We start from the raw sequence: 23,079 nt of genomic DNA, 5'->3' as shown, positions 1-23,079 counted from the left end.
ATTACTTATTAATTTACAATTGCTACAGTCATCCTACCCTTGGACATTTGATGAAATCTGCTCATGTTTCAGTTGTGTTAATAAAATAAGGGTTATTTCTTTTTCAGGATGGCCTTTATAGGAATCTTTTATAATCTGTCCTTCCTGTTGAAAATACAGACTCGCACACCACCTTAGAATCATTTCATTGTCTTCATTTCCAAAACTAGACAAGCCACCAAATCAAAAACACTTTCCCTTGTATGACTAAGAAGAGCCACAGATTACTAATTCAATGTATATCCATGTGAGCACTGAAACTTTGGAATTGATATTTAACTTTTATCAAATGTATATAAAAAGTAAAAAAACAGCAAACTGAACCAAAGAGCAGGAGCATTCTGTAGCCCATGTTCTTCCTCCTCTGATTCTTACTCCCAAGAGGCATCTACTTTGAAAGCCACTTATTTGTTGCTCTTTATGCCGTTTGCCTCACATTTCTAAATAAGGGTGCTGCTACACACACACACACACACACACACACACACACACACACACAGTTTTACTTCTTGTCTTAGTAGTTCACATCACAGAAGATGAGGATTCAGCTTTCTCATAGCACTGCTCCTTGACCCAAGAAAGTGAGACTCCTGCCTTGACCCTGTTTCTCAATGGGCATCAGTGTCTAAGTCAGCTGTTCTCAACCTGTGGGTCGCGACCTCTTTGGGGGTCGGACGACCTTTTCACAGGGGTTGCCTAAGACCATCGGAAAACATATATAATTACATATTGTTTTTGTGATTAATCACTATGCTTTAATTATGTTCAATTTGTAACAATGAAATTGGGCGTCACCACAACATGAGGAACTGTATTAAAGGGTCGGGGCATTAGGAAGGTTGAGAACCTCTGGAAGTGCTTTCCTGTGAGTAGGATTCACCTGACTTGGAAGCTTTGCTTTTTTTCCTATTAATTTAAAATCATGTTATCAGGGTTTCAGGCAATTACGAAAACACTGCCAACCGTTTCCTAGTCACAATGTGTTACGTTTTGCAAGCCAAAGTGTTTGCTGCGCTCTTTCAAATTGCAATCTAAAAACAGAAACGGAGTACAAAAATGTTGGGTAGTCCCTATAGGGCATATACATTGCTTAGTCAGTGGATGAAAGATAATATACTGATAAATATGAATATGTTAAGTAGTATTAAATGCACCCCACTGAGATTTTTAAAATGTATTTCCTGAATAGTTAATAAAAATTTGTGAAAAGAAAATCTAAAGGAAGTGAAAGATGAGAAATATAAGCACACCTGTAAAAATATGTCATTGTTCAGCCTCAATAGATATAGTTAAAAAAATTAAGTAGTAATTAACAAAGGCACTGAAACTGTTTTGCAAGTCAATAGTAAGAATACTAACAACCTCAATTAAGGATTTTCAAATAATTAAAGGATTAACTAAGAACAGATAACGCCCTTTCAATTTATTTCCCTCAACAGGGGGATGGGTCACAGTTGTTTGAAGAGAGACAATTACAGGCTCTTCTTGCTTCATCTATTTACATAGAGAATAAAAGTTTTGATAGCAAGGTAGGTTATAAAGTGTAAAAATAGATCAAATACAGTATGTAAATTTAACAATAGATAAGGAAAATACATTAAATTATAATTAAAATCTGGAGTTATAATGTTTGTCTATTTATTTTTTAATAAGTTTAAACAACTTAGAGAAAAAATATAAGCATTACCAAGGAGAGTGATGGGCCTAAAGAATCTTGGGTTACAGATTCAAAATTAGAGTGTATTTGGCCAGTACTATCTGAGGGGAGAACTTGAGGTACAAAAATCGTGCTCTCTGGTGTGATTAAGGAATATTTTATAATGTTCCTTAAAATATTCCTCCAGTTCACACTAAGGGTCTTGATTTTACAAATAGCTCGATACTGGTGTCTAGATAGGATTACATACATTTTAATTAATAGAACAAGGTAGTTACTTTATTAATTAAAGGGAAAGGATTATGCTTTATTATTTGTTTCACATTTCTTTTTTGTACTAGTGTCCTTTACTTACATTTTTATATTTATTTTATCATGTGATTGTTTGCCTTAGTCCTACTCCAAGATTGGACTATTGAAGTAATTACACTAATAAACATTTGAATATTTATTTTAATCTGATATGTATTTGGCCTCTGAAAAATTGAGGCTTTTGTTTCAATATAGCAACAAAGTTGAAATCTATCAACTATCTAAATATTGATAACACTTCTGTAATAATACGGATTACATATGGAAAATGATGCTTATAAAAATGTCCAGGCCGCCGAAACTGGTTTGGCTCAGTGGATAGAGTGTCGGCCTGCGGACTGGAGGGTCCCGGGTTCGATTCCGGTCAGGGGCATGTGCCTGGGTTGCGGGCACATCCCCAGTGGGAGATGTACAGGAGGCAGTTGATCGATGTTTCTCTCTCATCGATGTTTCTGGCTCTCTGTCTCTCTCCCTTCCTCTCTGTAAAAAATCAATAAAATATATTTTTAAAAAAATGTCCAGGTGAAATACAGTTTTAAAATATTGAAAATTGCTGAAACCTGTCACTAATTAGAGGATAACCATTGTCCAAGGCACATAAACAAAGGATATGAAATAGTATGTAGCTTTGAAATTAGACATTTTATCTTATAATAAGAAGGTAGGTATATAGGAAGTGAACTAAAAGTAATACATATGCAAATATATAAAAGAAAAAATAAATGACAGGGATGAATTGTAGATGATAATATAAAAATGATGTAGAAATTTATGAAATTCAAGAGAGAGAATAAACAATGCAAGATGTGAAAAGTAGAATCATAAATATTTAAGAGAAATACAACATGAATTTTAATAGTTAACTGTTTAATTTGATGCAAATTAAATATTTCACCAGACCCAAAAGTGTGGAGTTCAAATATAGACATATTATTTTTCCTACTGCATAATTTATAAAGAAAACTTGGTACATTTGTTTTGATATACCTACAAATGTGATATGTAATAGCACTTACTTAAGGAAATAAAATTCATGTTAGACACATGGAACAGAGAAAAATGTAATCCAAATTGGTTAAAATTATCCAGATATTATTAAGAAATATTAGAAACTATATCATTTCTTTATGAGACTAATATTGAGAGCAACTGATAAAGATTGTTTTCTTATAATCTATGTTATGAAATATTTTAGCTAAAAATTAAGGTATAAATGGACATTGATAGATGGCAGATAGAGATTTTGATGAGATTTACATTGGAAAAGGCCATAATTCCAGTAGGACTTTGGACCAGTAATAACGTGTTGACATCCAACACTCTCGTTAATCCGCTCCTCCATCTTGGGCTTGTTAGAATTCTACAGTGGTCAGTAACCGACAGCTCCTTGATTATTTTCACAGGAATTTGAGTCTAAGGTAATTATACCAACTAAGCTATTGACCTATAATTTTCAAATTTTTACAGCACAAGGGCAGAAGAAAGATTATTTGACCAAATTCCAATCACTTTAATTATTAACACAATTTCATTTTTTACTCATACCGACTTTTCTAAGATGAAATCAAATAAATTATGATAACATGTGGTCACAGTTATTTAGAACAGGATATCAATTTAAAGATGATCTAGTTCTATGTCACTGAGGTAGTTAAAACGAGGTGCCAATTGTCATAAAGCAAATCTGTGGAGACTCCGTGCTATAGTCTCCTAATAACAATAATGAACATGAAGGCCACAAACTGAGCAGCTCACAGCTTCAGTCCTCACCGCCCCTGTGCATTGGAGACAACTCTAAATGCAAACTCTAAATCGCAACCAGAGTCCATGAGAGATTTCCTTCATTGATTCAGCAGGCATTGCCCCCTGCATGCCCTCTGCTGAGCAGTAGGACAGATCAAAGGGGCTCTTCACAGAAGATGATGTTTTGCAAAGAAAGATGACTAGGATTTCATCAGGCAGGCTGTGTGGGAATGAAATATGATTTTCTGAAGAAAGGGCAGGAGAGGAAGGGTGCGACAATGGTGGAAAAACTCGGGCTGTGACATTTTACCACATCTGTGAGATCCTTAGGAGAATCGTGTGGCCTGTTGTCATTTTCACAGGCTTCCAGGGTAAAAAGCTTGGAAATGAGCCTTCAATATTCAAACTTTTCAACCTAGCCTGTACATTGCTGAAAACCATTGAACTCTTTTTATAAAAGAAAAAAGTTGTCATAGCAATCTCATATATTCTGAAGATTTTTGCCACTTATTTTCTAAAAGAGTTCAAATTTTAATTTTATAAGATTAATTATTTTAAAAATCTCAAAGAAAGGACAGATCATAATTTGAATTTATCTCTTTTTCAACTTCCTTCATCCCTATAGCATCCCTGCCTTTGTACTGTGTGTGTATGTGTGTGTGGGGGGGGGGGGGGAGGGGGATGTGCACGCGCACACACACACATGGGCACTCAGACCAGTATACTGCTCTTCATGGAAAAGCTGTATTTATTTTTATGTTAGGCAGCCAAGCTCTTCAATATTATGAAAATGAGCTTGTCATAAACAACAAATTTAAAGAACAGTATGGGATTGAGCTCCATGCAATGTCTCAGGATCAAAGGGTGTTTTTAAAAAATGAAACTAGACCGCCAACTTACACAATACACAAAAATAAACTCAAAATGGATAAAGGACTTAAACATAAGATGGGAAACCATAAAAATACTAGAGGAATCCACAGGCAGCAAAATCTCAGACATATGCCGAAGCAATTTCTTCACTGATACTGCTCCTAGGGCAATGGAAACTAAAGAGAAAATAAACAAATGGGACTACATCAAAATAAAGAGCTTCTGGACAGCAAAAGAAACCATCAACAAAACAACAAGAGATCCCACTGCATGGGAAAACATATTTGCAAATATTATCACTGGTAAGGGTTTAATCTCCAACATTTACAGGGAACTCATACAACTTAACAAAAGGAAGATAAACAACCCAATCAAAAAATGGGCAATGGATGTAAATAGATACTTTTCAAAAGAAAACAGAAGGAAGGCCAAGAGACATATGAAAACATGCTCAGAGTCACTAATCACCTGAGAGATGCAAATCAAAACAACAATGTGGTACCATCTCACACCTGTCAGAATGGCTATGATCAACAAATCAACAAACGACAAGTGCTGGAGGGGATGTGGAGAAAAAGGAACCCTTGTGCACTGCTGGTGGGAATGCAGACTGGTGCAACCACTGTGGAAGACAGTATAGAGTTTCCGCAAAAAACTAAAAATGGAACTCCCATTTGACCCAGTGATCCCACTTCTAGGAATATATCCCAAGAAACTAGAAACACCAATCAGAAAGGATATATGCACCCCTATGTTCATAGTAGCACAATTCACCATAGCTAAAATTTGAAAACAGCCTAAGTACCCATCAGCAGATGAGTGGATTAAAAATCTACACAATGGCCAAAACCGGTTTGGCTCAGTGGATGGAGCGTCGGCCTGCAGACTGAAAGGTCCCGGGTTCGATTCCAGTCAAGGGCATGTACCAGGGTTGCTGGCACATCCCCAGTAGGAGATGTGCATGAGGCAGCTGATCGATGTTTCTCTCTCATCGATGTTTCTAACTCTCTATCTCTCTCTCTTCCTCTCTGTAAAAAATCAATAAAATATATTTAAAAAAAAATCTACACAATGGAATACTACACTGTGGTAAAAAAGAAGGAGTTCTTACCATTTGCAACAGCATGGATGGACCTGGAGAGCATTATGCTAAGTGAAATAAGCCAGTCAGAGGAAGATAAATATCACATGATCTCACTCATTTATGGAATATAATGAGCAACATAAACTGATGAACAAAAACAAATCCAGAGACAGAGAAACATTGATCAGACCATCAAATCTCAGAGGGAATGTAGGGGAAGGTGGGAGTAGGGCAGAGGGGAGATCAACCAAAAGACTTGTATGCATGCATATAAGCCTAACCAATGGACACAGACAATAGGAGGGTGAAGGCATGAGTGGGAGGGTTGGGGGGCAGGGGTAATGGAGGGATAAGAACACATATATAATACCTTAATCAATAAAGAAATTTAAAAAAATAAAAATAAAACACCTCCCCCCCCCCCCACTCACATAGCCAATACCAGCCTCACAACAAAGGCATTTCCATTCCAGGGAATGGGGGTGATTGACAGTTATTACACATCATCATCAGTGGACAGAACTATAACAATCATGTAGGTATACAGGCAGTAGGACTGCATACATCTGATCCAAGTCTGCCCCTGCAGACAATGAGCAGAATATAAGGATGTATTAGATCCAGACCCAGCCACCTTTACTCAACTCACAGATTCCTCAGCAGACCAGCCTCCACTACAGAACAAAAGTCAGGGTTAAAAAATCCAGTTCTTGTTAGTATTCTTATTGATATTTAATACATATGTGCATAAATAATGTATTCAATGAATCTAAAGAGAAATACAAATTACAATTTAAGATGGCTAGAACCCCTAATTAGCAGAGGGCTAGCCTGTGTTTCTTCTGCCTGGGAGGCTTATTTCTCAGGGAAGCCCCTGCCAGCTGACCCCTGCCGGGGAGGCACATGCTTCCTGCTTTTCTTACTGAAGTCATACCCCACTTTTTACTCCCAGCATCACATTCTTGCCTTATTTTTCTTTGTGGACTTTTGATATTATGAATGGTACTTTTCACAGAATATTTGGCATTATTTTACACAATAAATTTATTATATATGCATGAATATATTTAAACCAATGAAAATTTATATACAAACTAGAGGCCCGGTGCATGAATTTTTGCACAGGTGGGGTCCCTCAGAGTGACCTGCAGGGATCAGGCCCCAGCTCGTGTACCTTCACTGACCTGAAGCCCCACCTGGCACCCTGCCATGGCCTGGCACCACTCCCTCATCTGCTTCACCATCCCGCCTGTGGGACAATCGATCCAGCCTGGGCCCGCCCCTCCAGCCACCCGGCTCCCTCAGCACCCGGGAGCCGGGCAGTGGCCCCGCACCCAGCCTCCTTGGCCAGCACTGCCCGCTCACCTGCTCCACTATCCCGCCATGTTCCCCCTCTCATCAGGGCCCATTGGGGCCGGCAGAGGCTCCACTGCCGCCTGCTGCCAGCACTGTGTCGCTGACACCCACCATGTACCAGGCCACCCCCAAGTGGTCAGTGCACGTCATAGCAAGTGATCTAACTCCCGGTCAAACTCCCGGTCACAAAATTTTATTATATAGGATACACTAGAGGCCCGGTGCAAGAAATTCATGCACGGGGATGTGTGTCCCTCAGCCCAGCCTGCACCCTCTCTAATCTGGGCCATCCCTCTCACAATCTAGGACTGCTGGCTCCCAACTGTTCACCTGCCTGCCTGCCTGCTTCCCCCTAACTGCTTCTTCCTGCCAGCCTGATCACCTCCTAACCATTTCCTTGCCAGCCTGATTGACACCTAACTGCTCCCCTGCTGGCCCAATTGCCCCTAACTGCCCTCTCCTCCCGGCCTGGTCACCCCCAACTGCCCTCCCCGGCTGGCCTGATTGGCCCTATCTGCCCTCCCTTGCAGGCCTGGTCGCCCACAACTGCCCTCTCCTGCCAGCCATCTTTGACCACATGGGGGCAGCCATCTTGTGTGTTGGAGTGATGGTCAATTTGCATACTACCTTTTTATTATATAGGATGTTCCATGAAGTTGCAAGTCTGCCAGAAGCAAATTAAATAACATTTTCTGGTGAAAAAGAAACCTCTTGTCAAATCTAAAATTTATAATTATTTTTTTGCATATAAAGGCAATTCCATGAAAATAAGTGGAAATTCACTGCATAAAAAGCCTAGCATGTGGTTTTCAGATTATTCTTTGATATGCATCACATCTAATCCTATAGAATCAAAGGCTAATATGCAAATTGTCCCCTTGACCGGGAGTCTGACCAAGAGTTTGATCAGGGGGCAGGGCCGGCCGGCCAACCTCCCGTGTCCCCTCCCCCGGGCTGGCCCAGTCTGATCGGCCCTGATTGGGGCAGGCCAGCTGGACCCCACCTGTCACAAAAGATTTGTATTATGAGAGGGAAGAGACTGATAAGTTATAAACCTATCTAAAAGAAAAGAAGTGGTGGGAAATGCATCTTAAAGTAAGCTTGCAGTTATATTATTGTTCATGATTTTACCCAACTTTGGTCATTTGCTTGAATTATGTACTAAAATGGTGGCCATAGAGAATATTCAATAAATACTTCTGTAAGTTTGTAATTAAATTAAAATCAAATCAGATTTGGGGGAGACTGTATTTGGTGGAAACAACTAGCTGGAATAAAAATTTAGGTACTTTTCTTCTACAAGGTAAAATAATAGGCTTAATTTTTTTTTCACATGCCATTAACATTCAGATAGGAATGCTGTTAATTAGTAGAATAATGTCCATAAAAACTAACTCTAGGAAAATACCAGAAAATCCTTGCTAATGAACACTGACTGTAATTTAAAACAAATAGAATATTTGTGTGAAATATGCAATTTTTAAAGATATTTTGGACCAAGTCCTTACATTTTCTTGAATTATTTGTGCTCTGGATTACCTCTCTGACAAGTCCATGCAGCTTGAAATTTACTTTAAAGGAAAATTAGGTTTTGTTTTAACTCCAAAGGTTTCCCCAATAGGTAACAATGAGACATTCTGACATCAATCGTGCTGATTCAAGTCCCTGTTTAACCGAATATGAAAAGTTAGATTCTGCTTGTTTCTGGACAGTGTCCTGCCTAACTAAGCAGAGAGGGCATCTTGGCAGGTTACCCGAGTCACTAGCGTTACTAGTTACAAGAGTTAAAGACAGGGCCAACGTGAACCTTACTACTTTCCTAAATATTCTATGCTTTCTTTAAAAGAATCCTCATTGCCCTTGCTGGTGTGGCCCAGTTGGTTGGGTGTCATCTGGTGCATGTACCGGAAAGGTTGCCAGTTTGATTCTGGGTTTCGGGCTCGACCCCTGGTAGGGAGAGTGCAGGAGGCAGCCGATCCATGTTTTGCTCTCACATAGATGTTTCTCTGAATCCTCACCAACTGCCATCTCTCGTCTTGCATTCTAACAGGTGTGAGGCCATAGCTCACTGGGGTTTTGATCTGTGTTCTCCTCGTTGTTCGTGATCTTGAGCACATTTTCATAACTTGTTGGCCATCTCTATGTCTTCTTCAGGAAAAAGTGTATACAAGTCCTCTGGGGAGAAAGCCAGTGACACCCACAGCAGGTCTGAGTGGGCTATGCTGGCTCTTGGTTTGCTTGGTGGCAAAAGCTGCTGGGTTTGTCTACACAGCAGGTCACTGGGAACCAATTGCTCTCGCCTGTGGCTCATGTGGGAGCTCCAGCTTTTTTTTCTCTCTCTCTTTCTTAGCCATCTCTGTGTCTCTCAGCTTTGCAGGGCTCTGGGTGGGGTAAAACTGAAGTGGGACCTTCATGTGGTGTCCCCACAGGCTGGGAAGCTGGTCACTCACTCTCCTTCTCAGTTAGAGGAACTCTTTCTAACTGAGTAATTCCCTCTTGCTACTAAGCAATGCTGGTTTGGGGGATAAGATGAAACAGGTAGCGTCCTTCCCTTTCTGTGGCTATTCTCAAGTCTTTTGTTCCACTGTGTGGCTTCCATTTGCCAGGTGGACTCCAGGGCTATTTCTGTTTACGGACAGCTGTGTCATTGTTGACCATGGAGATGGAGGTGAGCCTCCTGCTCCCCCATCGTGGTCACATCATTGTTGACAGTTTTGGGACAGCCTGAGTCCCCCCAAAATGTATACACGTTTTTCTTTTTTAATTACATTTATTGGGGTGTCATTGGTCAAATGTTGGTTTCTATGTTACAAGATCTGTATATTGCACCCCCTGCCCACTGTCTAAAGTCAAATCTTCTCCTGTCACCATACATTGAGAGGGTATTATCCCCTATGCCCTTCCCTCTGGAAATCACCACACTGCTGTTAGTATTGACAAGTTTCAGTTTAATACCCCACATATGAGTGAAACTGTGTGGTTCTTAGCTTCTTCTGACTGACTTATTTCACTTAGCATAATATTCTCAAGGTCCATCCATGTTGTTGCAAATGGTGCTATTTCACCCTTTCTTATGGCTGAGTGGTGTTCCATTGTGTGTATGTACCACATCTTCTTTATCCTGTCCTCTATCATGGGACACTTTGATATTATCCATGCTTTGGCCACCATGAATAATGCTGCAATGAATATAGGGGTGCATATTTCTTTGCAAATGCATGATTTCAAGTTACTACTGAAAAGTGACTGGGTCAAATAAGAAATAAAAGATGAGATCAAAGATATATAGAGACAAATGATAATGGCAATACAACATATTAAAACTTCTGGAAATCCAGAGAAAGCAGTAATAAGAGGAAAGTTTACATCAGTACAGGCCTATCTAAAGAAACAGGAGAAGCTCTAACCGGTTTGGCTCAGTGGATAGAGCATCGGCCTACGGACTGAAAGGTCTCAGGTTCGATTCCGGCCAAGGGCATGTACCTTGGTCGTGGGCACATCCCAAGTAGGAGGTTTGTAGGAGGCAGCTGATCAATGTTTCTCTCTCATCAATGTTTCTAACTCTCTATCCCTCTCCCTTTCTCTCTGTAAAAAATCAATAAAAATACATTTTAAAAAAAGAAACAGGAGAAATCCCAAGTAAACGACCTAACATCACATCTTAAAGAACTAGAAAAAGAAGAACAAAAGCAACCCAAAGTCAGCAGAAGGAAGGAAATAATAAAAATTAGAGCAGAATGGAATGAAATAGAGAAGACACTGTCTATGCAAAAATTAATAAAACATTTTGAATAATTATAAAAGCAGTTCTTATACTTCAACATTGTTTTCAAACTTCCACTATCATTTCAGGGTGAATTTCCTTTGTTCAAAGCTTAGTCTGGCTGAAAGGGAAGAAAGATCAGCTATTAAAGTGCATCTACATGTTCTTGGGACACCCTGGATCTGGGATGCATGTGCTCTTGCCATCTTCTTCCAACTCTGACTCAACAGCATTGTTGTTCATCCCTGAATTAACCTGAAGATAGATATGTTAATTTGGGAACATGAAAACACCCAACTCTTTTAGAAAATATTTCTTGGATGACATTGAGGTGGAGTCTGCCATCCTTTAGGTATGTGATAGCAAAGCTTGCATTTCTCTTTGCTGTGTATTAATCTGATTCTAACTATTATTCATTAATATACTTATCTTCCAGTCTTATAGCTGAACTTACACAAACAGAAAGTAGATTGGTGGTTACAAGGGAATGGAGATGGGCATGGGGAAGATGGGAGATGTTAGTCAAAGGTACAATTTTTCAACTATGAGATGACTTAGTTCTGGGGTTCTCGTGGACAGCATGGTGACGATAGTTAACAATATTCTATATTATATACTTGAAAGTTGCTAAGAAAGTCACTCTTAAGTGTTCTCACCACAATGCAACATAATTATGTGAGATAATAGATATGGTAATTAACCTTATTGTAGTTACTATTTCACAATATATTTGGGTCTCAATCATCACCATTGTATACCTTAAATGTACATAATGTTATATATCAGTAGTATCTCAATAAACTCTTAATTTATAAGAAAAATTAGTAAAAGAAATCTCCAAAGCAACTTCAAGGTGAAAAGGAATCACAAGACCAAACTCTCAGTTAGCTGGTGCTAAATCATCCTCAGGAAACCTAACATCAAATCTGGTTAGAAACATTTCATAACAAAAACATTAATTTGAAAAACACAAATTAACAAATTGCTCTATATGTTGAGCAATTTATTTTACAGTTTTATTTAAAACTAGAGGCCCAGTGCACAAAATTTGTGCATGGGTAGGGTCCTGAGGCCTGGCTGGCGATCAGGGACAATCGGGCCTTCTGGCTGCCGGATGGGGCCTTCCTTCATTCCACATAGCCCGCTGGTGGTCAGCACACATAATATAATCTTGTTTTATATTTCTGAACTTCATGAATAAATTTAAATTTTCCACTTAAAATGAACATATTGCATTCCAAACAACATCTCCACCTTCAATTAGTCCCCAGGTTGGCATTTATTTTTATTTTATTTTTATTGCTTAAAGTATTACAAAGGGTATTACATATGTGTCCATTTTATCCCCCCGCCATAGACCCAGGTTGGCATTTAGATAGGACTGCAAAGATCTTACATTCCCCAAATTCTCAAACCTTCTAGGTTCTTGGTGTCTCAATATTGTTTTCACAGTACTGCTGGCCAAAAGAAATATTTATGAACTCCTCTTTTAAAGTACTTATGTCCAAAGGACAAAATGATATTAATTTGTGTGGTATACAAAAGATGTAGCTGTTTTACATTACATAATTAATATACGATGGCTCCCTTATGAATTTTCTGAGGTACCACAATGCTCCTCAGCAGACACCCTTTATGATCCAATAGCTTAGTTTTCCTCATTTTTGTTTGTTTGTTTGTTTTGTTATTGATTGAGCACCAAATATAGGCAAGGTACTTTTACAGGCAAATAAAAAGCAAAACAGTAGAAATTAAGTGACTGCTCAGGTATATGACTCATGAGTTGAAAACATATCTTTAGAATATCAATTTTGTGAAATTATTAGTATATTTATCATCATCCTGATTAGTTCTCACATGGCTCTTAAAAATCAATGTATCATTAAATGTAGCATATTCTATATTTTAAATATTTATATATTCATTCTATTTAAGCTTTTCACTCAATATTTTACAGGAACATATTCACAGAGTAATGGCACACGCATTGATATCATTTATTATTTATGTGATCCATTTTCTTTATTTTGCAAAGGACATATTTCTGCTGGCTGACACATTTTCAGTAATCCATTTTTAAATGTTGTTGGGGTTTCTCAAGTTATAGTTTGTGTGCTTTGAACTGACCTCATTTAACCCTTCCTTAAATAGCCAGAATTGTTTTTTTAAAAACCCCTTGCCTTATGGCCCTGGTTGGATAGCTCAATTAGTTAGAGAGCCATCCTAATAGAGACTTCAAGGTAAGGGCACATACAGAAATCTACCAATGGCTTCATGAATAGCTGGAACAACAAAGTGATGTTTCTCTCTCCCTTCCTCTCTCTCTCTCTGAAGATCAATGAATTCAAAATAAAATGTTTTAAAAAATTACATACAAAATAAATAAAATTCCTTGCCTTAGAAAAGTAATTTTCTGAATATTTATATTTCATCTGTATCTGTGTTTGTTTTGTTTTATTTATATTTTATCTGTATAGGTTGTGTTTTATTTGTAGTGAGAAATTTTGAACTGAACTAAAGCACCAATGAACAGGCTCCTTCCGTTTCTCGTTGCATTTAGTGTTGGTGCTGAATGTTCACCCGTCTGCTTTGCATCACTCTTCCAGGCGGTGGTGGAACAGCGTGCTCGACTGCATCCAAGTAAGTTTTATTTCACCAGTGTCTCTACTGCAGTAACAAAAAGCCTCCTGAGAAATACACAAAGGACATGGTGAATAAGGCAGCTCAGTTGGGATAGGAGTCCATAGACCTTGTTAGTTTCTCTAGATTTCCCCCAGAACTATTTCTACCAATCTGGGCCTAAAGCTCTCTCTACATGACTGTCTGCACTGTAGCCAGAACTGGTTGGACGCTGGATCCATAAGTTCCTGTTAGCTCTCACAGTCTCTGATTGGATGTTTTAGATATTGTGAAGAATTGGGGTTAGGGCCACAATGGAAGTGATATCGTGACAAGTTTTGTCAGTGCCACAACAAGAAAGACCCCGTGAAGTTTTCTGGGTTAATAAATTCTTAATTTGTGTGGTAGACTACTAATCTTATAACCTTTCTGTAAGACATTAGATATGAAATTTTCCTATGCAATGGTTACCATACACCCTAAAATGATTTAAAAAAAAAAAAAAACATGCTGAGAGATGTGTAGTAATTTTCACTTAAGTTACCTGCCTAAAATACTAATTCTAAACCACTTGCCCCACTTGTTTATTTCTGAAGAATGAACTTGATTGGACCCATCTTCCCGTGAAGGCAGCTCCAGCACCGATGCTTCTGTTTTACCAGTTCTTAAAAATTCATGCAGAAAGATATTGTAAGGTCCTGACTATGGAAATCCCTTTATCCCTAACCAGACTGATGGTGGTTGGTGGGATATGGTCCTGGATGTGTGAATTCCACTGCTGTCAAACCCAGGTCCACCGCTGAAATGCTTAAGTGTATGTGAGTTAGGACCTTATAAAAGATGAAATTTCTGTAGAGAAATGTTGCTCCCCCAAAGAAAAGTGGAATAACATCATTTATTTGACTAATTTGCACATATATTAAAGTAATACTTATCTGATATTCTCTGAAAGAATATCTCATGTGAACCCTGAAAGTCAACAGTATTAATAAAAATTGATCCAGCATCTGCATCAGTCACGCCAAAGATGTGGCTCATAGAACTGTGCTTTTCAGCATTGTTTTCTTCTCTGCTTAGGGTTAGATGCAGTCGATATATATGAACTTACAACTTGTATATTTCACATTCTATTTTGCTAGCATGTCTCTCCTTTTTCAAAGTTTCTGCTGCATTTAAGCAATAATTTTTCAACCTTGAAACATAAATCACAATATCATTCAATTCCAAAGATTTTAGCTTCAAATCTTTAAAATGTGCTTAGTGCATGAAACACAACAGTTAGCTCAGTTTTTTTTCTTTTAGTTCTCCAAGAGCCCTGACTTCATATATCAAACAATTCCTGCCCCAAGTCTCACACTTATGTATATCTTAAACTGAAACTACCCCTTTAGCATTTTATTTACTAAAGTATTGTGTGTGTGTGTGTGTGTGTGTGTATGGACTGACATAATTATTTTCTCCTATTAGATGGACACACTAGAATATAGTAAAAATTCACATAATTTTTTACTATAAAATATTTTAAATTTTTAAATGTTTTATTGATTTTTTTAGAGACAGAGGAAGGGAGAGGAAGAGAGAGAAACATCAAAGAGAGAGAGAAACATTGATCAGCCGCCTCCTACATGACCTGGGCATGTGCCCTAACCCAGAATCAGACCTGCAGCCTCTCAGTGCATGAGACAATGCTCGATCAATTCAGCCATACCAGCTAGAGCAACTATAAAATATCTTAAATATAATTTCTCTATGTCATTATCACTCTCTACTTTTCTCTCTGACTCTACTCTGCCATGTAAGAAGTTGGACAACTATTTTTGGTTAAGAGACAAGAGGAAGGATTGTATCTCTGCCAGACCTGTTCCACAGGCCTTTGTGCCACACAGAGCTCAGGGCTTGGCCCAGAGCACATCCAGACGAACTAAGGAAGACTCATGAATGTGCTCCAGTGTGTGTGTCAAAGCGGAATCAAAGGGCCCTGGCTGGGTAGCCCAGTTGGTTAGAGCATCATCCCAATACCCCCAGGTCAGGGCACATGTAAGAATCAACCAATGATTGTTTCAGTAAGTGGCACAACAAACCCATGTTTATCTCTCTCAAATAAATAAATAAATAAATAAATAAATAAATAAATAAATAAAATTTTAAAGTGAAAGCAAGTTAAATTTCAGGAGCTTTTAATAGTGACCAACTTTTATTTTTAACTCCCTTTCAATAGGGCTCACTGCTGCCCCACACTGGCACCAGCTGGGAAGAGCAGGTGCTGCCGTGGAAGAGGGAAATGATGTCACACAGCAAATGCAACTCCCCAGAGCAAGTAACTCACAGCCACGCACAAACTCATCCCATGCGTCTGGCGACTCAGTGCTGTGAGGAATAATGAGAACAGAAATAATAATACTTTAAAAACATTCATTGAATGCTCACTACAAGCCAGACTGTATAGCAATTAAATTATAGATCTTCCAACTAACCAAACAAAAATCATTGATATTTTTAATCAAATTCCAAGACATTCTCTTTCCTGAACTAAGCTGGTTTAATTTCTTTTAACCTTTAAAAGCATTCATCAAAGCATATACATCTGTTTAAAGATACAGATTTGTGTAAGAAAATGACAAGTAATATACTGAATTTGTCTGAAATTAAAATTTGCATTAATTTTAATTTTCACTTGTTTTTTCCTTCTCTTAAAAAACAGTCAATCTCTGTAATTTGAAAATTATTTTGCCCACATTTTCTGCTTTCTTTCTTATTCTAAAGTCTGCACTATGGACTTCTCTCACTGGTTAGCATTTTCAGCTAAATGGTGACCTGAGGGGATGATAGGAATTTTAAAACTCAAGTCAACCTGGCATATGTTTGTACCCAGGCTGGCCTTAAGTGAGGATCCCAGGGTGACTCTCGGCAGCATGCTGCCCTTTTCAGTACACCGGGGTGAAGTTTTAATTCCGAACTCTGAACCAAGTTGCATGGGCTCTTTCCTTCAGGTTGCTCGGTGGATCTAAAGAATGGGCATTTTGGTTTCCCCAAAGTGGTGACTTTAAAAAGTAAATATCTATAAAAATTACTTGAAATAAAAATCGGAATTTTTGACTAAGTTATCAAAGTAAATGCAATTGGAAATAAGTTTTAACCACCGTTAGACATATCACTTCCCGTGAGGAGGGAGCACGCACAGAGCAGGAGAGCATCCTGGTGTCGTCGTTATTATTGCTACAAAGGCATTTGTGGAAGCTGAAGTAGTAGGACTTCTTCAGTTGCCAGAGGAAAATACACGGTAAAGAGTTAAACAGTCAAGGAATCCTATTGCAACGGGGAAGAGATACCAAACTGCTTTTCCATAAAACAAAACGCTGGGAGATTTTTAAATCCTGGAGTGAGCCAGTGGAAAAGCACTGGACTAAGAAGTACAAATTGGCAGTTACAAAATAGTCACAGGGATGTAAAGGATAGGGAATATATTCAATAATGTCTTAATAACTCTGTATGAGACCAGGTGGTCACTGGAACTATTGGGAGGGCCACTTCGTAAACTATGTGAATGTCTAAGCACTCTGCTGTACAACAGTGAACGTCGACTGTAATTGAAATAAGAGAAAAGTATGGGAGGACTTTGGAGACTAGACTAGTCCAGGTGCTCAGGCCATCAGTGCTGCTGACGGTTCTGCACAGGCTGCTGCCCTCCCACAGCCCCTGGCAGTGCTGCGGACCCTGTCCCCTTACATGATTGCAATGCAAGGCTCCATGGCCTTGAGAATGACTTCCCTGGGTGTAGAGCTGGCCAGAGGCTGGGAGAAGATTTATATCTCAAGGGGTAAGACTTTGCAACTGCAAATTTTTAAGGTAAATGTTCTAAGAAAAGAGAAGAGGGCCCCATAGCTTGAGAGAACTAGGTGAGAGGTCTGTCAAGTTGAGGTTGGCATCCTCTTGGTCACAATAACTGTAGAAATATTGAAAACGGTTCTGGAAAGGTATACATTATTAATTTTAATCCACAAGCCAATAAGGTGTAGTCACTTTCACCCAACGCTATGGCAAAAGCTTCAATGCGCAGGGACATTGCCTACCTTTGCGTAAGCTAGTCCTTAGGTGGAATGTGGTACAGCCATATGCACATCTACTTAATTTAGTTGAACGTGGCAAGCTTTACTGAGAAGTCCCTCCCTTGAATTTGCAAAATATAATTGCATTTTCTCTTTGGTATTCATGCAACTGTCAGCAGAGGCAAGACAAACCCTTTGTTTCTAAAGATTTGTGGCAAGCAGTTCAAGTCGCAATCTGCTGTACTACAGAATTTTCCAATAATTCAAACTCCGAAAATAGCTCAAGAAATGTTGTCCTTGGGCTGTTTATGTCTTTGGCAAAGAAAGTTCATTTAATATAATTACCTATTCTTTACATTTTTACATGGAATATGTCAGTCTCCAACCTATTATCTCTAGGCAGTAAATTCCAGACTCCCAGGAGCAGGTCTTTGAGAAAAGAGTTTATAAAGAAGATTTTAGGAACAGCAAGGATGTTGAGAACTGGGTTTTGTAATGTGAGTTCTGACTTTAAAATTATTTAAAATTATTTGATATTGTCTGTGACAAATACCTGCAGGATCCCCTGAGACTCTGAAATACGGGTAATGATTAGCATATCTTATTACAATGTGTAAGTGTGCAAGCAAACACTGGGAACCGGAAACCTGCTGGGACTAATCAGTGTACATTTAGAACAACAGACTGTGAGCCACCACAGGCAGAAAGAAAAGATCTCCTGAGGAAACTTAATCTCCAATCTATAATCCATAAAAGGGAACAAATTATGTGCAATCCATCACCTTTTAATTGAGCTGTGAATTTGAACTGTTTTAGAAATAATTAAATGAAATCCATTTGCACAGTTATCTAAATGTATAGTTCCCTTTATGTGACTAAAATTATTATTTTGTGGGCGATGAACCTTGAAAAATTAATTGCGATGTCAGATATTAAAACCGAGTTTTAACATCATACAAAATAATTCATAACTGTATAATTATAACTTTATCAGTATGTGGCTGCTTGGGATTATTAACATTTAGGAGGCTTCTCTGAAAATGATTAGAGACAGTAAATAGCTCTGTCTGTGAGATAAATTCTCGTGCGTGTGGAAGGACTATTCAGTGAGCACAAGGGGGTCAGTTTTCATCTTTTGAACTGAGATATTCTGAGTACACAGAAATATAACAGTGGTGTCTACCAAGTCGCCTTAGAACATGAAACAATAGTGGGAAGAATTCATCATGGCAAGTTAATGCAACTAAATGCATTTTCATCTATCTGTGTGCATAATTTACATTCCAGCAATAATTCTCTGCTTCAAGTTTGCAAAGACTGGACCTTAAGAAGATTCTTTGAAGTCACTTGATTTTTAAAATACAAAGAGAATCAAGTTTGTGATGACTATAATGCCCAAACTAGCTGTCCTGAATAATCGACTCCTAGGAGAGCATCAGAGAACAGAGTTACTGGTTCCACATACTAAGGCCACAAAGAAAAATATAAAATACAGGGTAGTTAAGTCAAAACCTCAGAGAAAACCAAATGTTTAAACTATGCTTTTCAAAGAGAGCCCTCTTCCCTGGCATTAAACCTGATACATGCTCTTAACCCCAAATGTCATATTCATACCATTTGCTTTATTTTCACATCATTGTTAGAAATAACGTTAGTATTTTAGAATGACTTGCTAGTGCCAATTCCTTTCCCATAGGATTGATTATTTGAGATGTTTTATATTATCAACATCATAACTTTAAAAGCAAGTAATAAACAAGGGTTGGTACAATGATGAAGTCTATAAGCAGAATAAACTATACAAAGAGCATAAAGTATCTAAAACAGAAGATTTTGAAGTTTTTTATTTTAATCAGATCTATTGGTTGGGAAACATTTAAAGCAAAATAATCTTGGGAAGCATCTTCATCTCAGGAACATCCAAGAACACAGGGAAGTCTTTCATTGATTGAACCTAGAGAGAGCTTTCTGCAGGTTCTACACTGAGTTCGTGTGCAGTGAGACGAAATGCTTGTTTCCACACTTTCTGATGAAGTCCACAGCCTTCTCTAAAACTATGTTTGAAAGTAAAGGGAAATAAGTGATACAGAGTAGAAGCAATTGGGGATAGTTTATCTCACCTCTAAAGATGGCCTTATCCTGCAATGAATGATTAACCACATGGCTTGCGCATGTCTTACGGAATGAGCAATAAAGGCTATGCCTGCAGTTCAGGGGTATCCCTGGCAAGAGGAACTTATAATAATATGTGGTCTCACACATTCAAAATTGAAGCTTCATTCCATTTCTATATCATCTGCCCTTTCCTGGTACTAAGATGATTCTTGTCGTATTCATTTTTATACCTATCTTTATTATAGGATTTAGCAGATAATGGTAAGGAATAATGGTGTATCAAATGACCAAATATCAAATTACAGTGGGGCCTTGACTTACGAGTTTAATTCGTTCCGAGACCAAGCTCATTAAGGAGCTCATTAAGGAGCTCGTTAACTCAAATTACTCTGTCAACTCAATGCAAAAAATCCCCCCAGAGACAGCTGGTATCTCAAAAAACTCGTTAGTCGGGACCTCGTAAGTCAAGGCCCCACTGTAATACTTTTTTTTTTTTCTTCTAATTTTACTGTGGATCATACTGCTTTAATTGAGTAGATCACTTTGACTTCATTCAGCTCAGGGATTCTGATGTCAGACTGTTGGCTTTAGAACTGGGAGAGAGTAACATTTTATCTGAGGCCATGAGTTTCGGGGTGGCTAGGTACAGCAGCCACAGGGAGCTAATCCAGGCTTGTACAAACGCACCTATAACTACTTCATATCAAAATTAAAACATTAGCTATGCTTTAAACAGTTCTGTCCTGGCTTCTCTCCACCCTACCACTGAATTAAAATGAACAATGGAGCTCGCTGGCGTTGCTCAGTTGGTTGGGAGTCATCACATGCACTTAGAGGTCGCAGGTTGGGTTCCTGCTCACATGCCTGAGTTTTGGGCTCAACCCCAGTAGGGGGCATGCATGAGGCAGCCAATAGATGTTTTTCTCTCATCCATGTTTCTATCTCTCTCCCTCTCTAAAATCAATAAAAACATATATACAAAAATGAAAAATGGAATCTGGCTGTTGCTACAACATTCTATATTTCCACTATCACATGTTTTAAGGAACTGGACTCAAAAATTGTATAACAAAAATCTGATAAAATTTGAACGATTTTGGTAAATGTGATCTATTTGTTTTTCCTGGTTTGTTTTTGTGGGTTTATAATGAAATAGGTTGTGAGACTAATTTTGCTATGATAAAATTAACATTTTGGACCGGCACTTTTGTTCAAGTTAAATGTTTCAGCAATCTTTTCAAAACTCTTTTGTAGGGAGAGGTCAGAGGTTATCAGCTAATATGGATTAAGACAGAATCCAGACCCAGTCCACAACTTAATACATTCATAAAATTCATTCATAATACATTCATAATATTCATAAAAATTATAATTTTATGAGGCTTTATACTTTATTAATGTTGCTAATGAACATCAATGTATTGCCTATCTAAATTGATCTATGATATAATTATTGTTCTTATCTACTTGCTTATGATGTTCTTTCTCTCAAATTTTCCATTATTTGCTAAGGCTTTTCCTCTTGAATTGATTTTAAAAATGTCATGTGGAGGTCACTTAATAATTGTTGAAGAGATTCTTTAAGCTACATATAAACTTTAAATGCCTTGGAAAGCAGATTTGGAGCTGAATAATATAACATTACAGGGATTTTTAAACTTAGGGCAATGTGGAATACATTTTAAAACATGGGTATGCATTGCCTCAATTTTGTCAATAAATGCTTTATTTAAAGACTAATATATATATTAGTCTAAAGGCTGTTAAATCGCGTTGTTTACCCACATCTTCAGAAAAAATAATAACTTCTACTGTCGTGGTAAACAACCTGCTTCCCTATTTATAATGGTCTGTCCCTCTAGCAACTTCAGCACAAAATTATAGCTAATTTGCCTACCAGCATCAGGTGGTCATAATGATCTGGCCACTCAGTGTATAATCTGTGGCCCTTGGATATTACCAGTCTGGGTCCCCCTTTTTTAATAATCCCAAAGCAATAGAAATCATTTTGTAATCATTGCTGTCCCCCTGACACACAGTACAGTCTCCGTCATACAGTGGGCACTGAGGGACCCTCATTAAAGAAATGCAATTATTAAAGAAATCCTGAAAACACATCCAGGCCGTCATACACGTGATAAGAAGGCTGTTCTTTAAATCCTGCCCAAATGGAATGCCAAGACCTAGAGTTACTTTTAAGAGTCAATCCCTTTCATATAAATTCTTTAACAATTTAACGTCTATATAAACATGTCACAGGATTATATGGTTTTTATTGCAGTGTGAATAAAAAATGAACATATATTAAGTAAACAGAAAAGTAAGTTCTGATAGTGGTTTACACATTCATGTAACCACCATCCAAATCAAGACATGACCTTGCTTGTGTGCTAGTATGTTCTCTCAGGTCTCCTATCTGAATTCTTAAATTCATATTGCAGCATCTAGCATTTTGTCTTGCCTAGCTTCTTCCCTCAGCAGAAGATGGGGTTTTTAATTTCACACCCATGCTGTTGTAGGGATCTGTGTTTGTTCCCTTTAGTGCTGTACTAGAGGCCCGGTGCACAAAATTCGTGCACAGGAAAGGTCCCTAGGGCCGATCGGGGCCTTCCGTCCCCTGGCTGCCGGCTGCCAGCCCAGGGCTTCTTTCATTCTGCACCACCCCTGATAGTCAGCACATGTCAGAGCAAGCTGTAACACTCCCAAGGGGAAAATTTGCACATTAGCCTTTTATTAGATAGGATAGTACTACATTGCATGGACATATGAATAAATCACTTTGACCTTTTTGTTTTCAGTTTTTAGCCACTAGAAACCTTCTTATGAAAGCCTTTCTGTGAACATGTATTTAAAGCTGGTATGTGAATTTACAGGAGTGGGATGCTGAGTCACAGGATATTTTAGCTTCATGAGAAAGTGCCCGACCACTTTGCCACATGCTTCTACCACCCTGTACTCCCATCAGAAATGTGCCACTGCTTCACGGTGATATTTAAAATTGTTAACGTTGTCCTTTTTCCTAGCCTAGGAATTGTATTACAATACATTGTAGTGTGAATTTCCATCATATAATTATTAGTGAGCACATTTTCATGTGTGTATTAACCCTTAGTATATCTTATTTTGGGGGATGCCTTTTTAGATATTTTTGCTAATTTATAATTTTGGGTGTTTTTGTACCCTTGACTTGCAGGAATCTTTCCACATAATAGATATGAATACTTTGTGAAATATGGGTACTCAGGATATTTTCACATAATAGCATTGACCTATTCTATTCTAATATGTCAAGATAATTGGAAGTTATCTTGCATAAGCAAATTTTATCATTTTTCACTATTGTTCAGTGATTTTGTGACATGTACAAAAGGCATCTTTGCTTATTCCAACATCACAGTTGTCCTGTTTTCTTTAGAAGGTTCCAGTTTGATTCAGGTTCATGATTCTTCTTGAGTTATTTTTGAATTTTTAG

The sequence above is a fragment of the Myotis nattereri genome (genome assembly GCF_964212035.1).
Source record: "Myotis nattereri genome assembly, chromosome: 17".
Classification (NCBI taxonomy): Eukaryota; Metazoa; Chordata; class Mammalia; order Chiroptera; family Vespertilionidae; genus Myotis; species Myotis nattereri.
This window is presented reverse-complemented; position numbering follows the sequence as displayed.